The sequence below is a fragment of the Pinus tabuliformis genome, chromosome 9, assembly GCF_031772625.1.
Source record: "Pinus tabuliformis cultivar Carrire ecotype Pingquan chromosome 9, CPIR1, whole genome shotgun sequence".
In the NCBI taxonomy this organism is placed as follows: Eukaryota; Viridiplantae; Streptophyta; class Pinopsida; order Pinales; family Pinaceae; genus Pinus; species Pinus tabuliformis.
This window is the reverse complement of record NC_142307.1, coordinates 468,168,095-468,171,538: the sequence shown is the minus strand read 5'-3', so window position 1 is coordinate 468,171,538 and position 3,444 is coordinate 468,168,095. Positions and strand designations below refer to the sequence as shown.

The 3,444-nt window shown below is 38.1% G+C and overlaps 1 non-coding gene across 1 annotated transcript; it reads left to right on the top strand.

Annotated features, from left to right (window-relative positions):
• The first annotated feature begins 207 nt into the window (after positions 1 to 207).
• Positions 208 to 279, top strand: TRNAQ-CUG (transfer RNA glutamine (anticodon CUG)). The gene has a single exon. It is a non-coding gene; the product is annotated as a tRNA-Gln (tRNA).
• The last annotated feature ends 3,165 nt before the right edge of the window (positions 280 to 3,444 follow it).

The following is a 3,444-nucleotide window of genomic DNA, read 5'->3' as shown; positions in this document are numbered from 1 at the left end:
ATGTCTTGCATTCCATTATAATAAGAATAATGATGTATTTCATAGACATTATAGAAAGAACCATTTCATTGCCTTGGTTTCTCTTTTCTATAAATCTTGAATTGACTAATAGTAGCTTAGCTGGTTTAGCTTTAACTCCATTCACAATTTCCCATATGTTTATCCTTCTAACAAAATCTACATCTTAAACTTCATATTTTTATCCTAGGTCCCATGGTCTAGTGGCGAGGACGTTGGACTCTGAATCCAGTAACCTGAGTTCAAATCTCGGTGGGACTTTATTGATAATTTTTCAAAAATTAAATAACAATGTTTGTCTCGAGATTTGGCTCCCCTCCAAACACATTTGGCTCCAATCTCCTTATTTCAGGTATGTGTTTTTATGTGTATTTCAGGTGTGTGTTTTTATATGAAGCTAGAATCCCTCTGAGTCTCGATCTCCTTATGGGAAATCCCTCTGCTCCCTCATGGAAACTTGAATTGTCATCCTGCACTGGAAACTGGATTGCAAAGCTTTGTGTTGGGAATCTCTTGTCTGGAATTGCACCTGCATAATGCAACTGGAAAATTCGCATTGCTTGTGTCACTGCAACTAGTTTTGTAACTATCTCTCGGGTATTGACTGCAACTAGTTATGCAATTGTCATTTGGATGATTGCCTACACCTATTAACACTAAATCTGCTACTATGATATTGTGGGATCCTGTAGCAAAGGTGGTGGTCTCGCTGCAACAATATGAATTTGATCGACTGATCTCCTTGTTGCAACTGCACTGGACCTTTCCCAAATCTTTGCATTCCTTGGACTAAGAATATACATCACTCCACCTCACTCTTGTAGTTATAGTTACATGTGCTCCCTCTGCCCACTTGGCTCAAACTCTCCCCCTACAAAAGGTCTCTTCTTGAGTAGATGTCTCCACTCAGTCTCCTCTCTGCTTCTCCAATTGTGTTTGCTCCACAACTTGCTGAGGTTGCTTCTAAGGCTGCATGTTGAGAGGTAATTTATGCTCCATCTCAACCACCAAGTCTCTAACCTTTTCCTTGTTCTTCAAGGCTTTGCATGCATGAGCTAAATCCGATCTACTCATTTTGCTTCTGTTGCTGCTATTGCTTTGATGCTACTGCTCTATTGTTGTTGCAACTACTGCAATAATGAGTCTGATCTCCCCAAATCCTGAACTACTAGCTTCCATAGGGTTGGTCCCTCTGAAACTAGACTCCCTCTGAGTTTTGATCTCCCTATAGGAAATCTCTATGATCCTCAATCTTCCAATATCAAACGATCACAACTCCTCTTTGTGCCACTAAACATTGTCTCACTAATCTTCCCACTAACAACCTTCTAGCTCCATTAAGAAGTTTGCACATAGGGACTTCTGGATCTTCCCTGAACTAGAGCTCCATCAATCTGCAAGGACAACTTTGAATTCTTCTCTTCTATAGTGATTTCAGCTTTGATACCATGTATAAATTTCTATAAATCTAGTTGTGATACCATATAGAGATTTCTACAAATCTAGCTCTAATACCATGTAGAAATTCCTTATGGATTCAAACTGCAGATTAAAATATGCTAAAACAATTGACTTGAATCTACTCTACTCATCAGCGGAAACAATAAACGATCGATGAAATCACGAAGCATATAAGAGAAAGAATTCAATCACACATAACACAATCATTTTCTGGGGAAAAGCACAACTAAAAACCCATGTTATTTGTATATTTCATTAATAGAAAAATATGAGAAGATTACAATGTTTTTCTCAAGGCCGAGTAACCTCTGCACTATCTCTATCTATCTCACTACCAACCTGTGCACAAGATTCTCTTGGCACACCTTTCTCTCACAAGCTTCATGCACAAACTTGTTCTTCCTATTGCTTGGTCTCACCAACTCGTGCTCACCAAAAGAAATGATTAAATTTGTGACTTCATTCCTCCTTTTAAAGGAAATTTGAATGGTAAAAATTAGTGATTTTTCTAAGGAAGGATTTATTTTATGCATTCATTTGATTGCATTCACCATCGGTTTAATTTAGATGATTTTACAACCGATAGTACATTGTCCCTGAATTCCAATCTCAACTGGGTCTTTCTCTGATTTGACATGCATGATTTCATTATGAGTGAATCTTTAGTTTACTGGTTGATCACTGCAGACAATGCCACATTGCACTTCAAACAACACTCCATTGTTCAAAAGTTTACACCCCTTTACTGTAGGTTACACCCCATCACTGTAGGCTGCACCCCACTACTGTAGGTTACACCGCACTACTGGACCTCCCACTAATTCCTCCATCAGTTGGAACTAGTTTAACTTACTTTAACTCAATCAGACTAAATTAAATAATTACAACTCAAAATAAACTCAACTAGTGCTCCTAATTGTAGGAGATACTCTACATGAATCTAGTTAAACCGTCAACTCGAATTAACTGAGCTAACTAAGTCAAATTAACTTAGTTAACTATTACAAGTTTTCATGAGATGTGGAGTTACAATTTATTCCAAATTTAATTCAAGGACAAATTAAATTAGGATTTTTCTTGATGCTATTTAACATTTCTTGTTTCTATTTTCAACAAACTGAAGATGAAGATAGTTGCAGAGATGAAGAGATGAAGATAGTTGTAGAGAATAAAGGAGTTATGTTTGAAATGCCAAGAGGTGATTAAGATGGTTGCTAAGACTAAAGGTGTGGTGTTTGAAATAACAAGAGGCAACGAATATGGTTGTAGAGACTAAAGGAGTTCAGTTTTTACAGACATCATTTCAATAACAATGCTTGTCTCCAGATTACAGAGCTGAGAGTGTGAGGCAATAGTTATGATTAGTCAATGTATCCTACCGATTTGCAAACTTCTCTAGTCGATTGTTTCTCTGATCGGTTGGTCTGCCCTTCGATGGACTTCCTCATTCCCCCGCCTTCCTCTCAGGAGGTTGAATAATTGATCGATATAATGGTCCAAGCAGAAGAATAATATCACCACTCCAAAGCTTTGATCTGTAATCTCACTTAGAGATCCAACACTCCCCACACTGAGTGACCTACCACATGAAAGCCCAATGACAACACCAACAAGAAAAACAAGGCAATAAAAGTGGTTCCACAGTTACAAGGACTGGTTCTTGAGGCTGGTGGCTACTAGGAGGAATCAATTAAGCTAAAACCTAGAGATTTGGTTGGCATATGGGTCTATTGCAATTTAAATGGAGTTCAAATGCGCAAATGGATGGAATCCTGGTGGATTCCCATATTAAAATACCAACCTCACATCAACGCCCTACAAAATGGTTGGTATGCATTTAATTTCCTCTCCTCAGAGGATGCATATCGAATTGTTGATTGTCCTTGGATTTGTGGGCAGGGATATTTATCCCTTCAATGTTGGCCCTTTTATTTTGACCCTGTCACTAAATTTCCGAGACGAAAC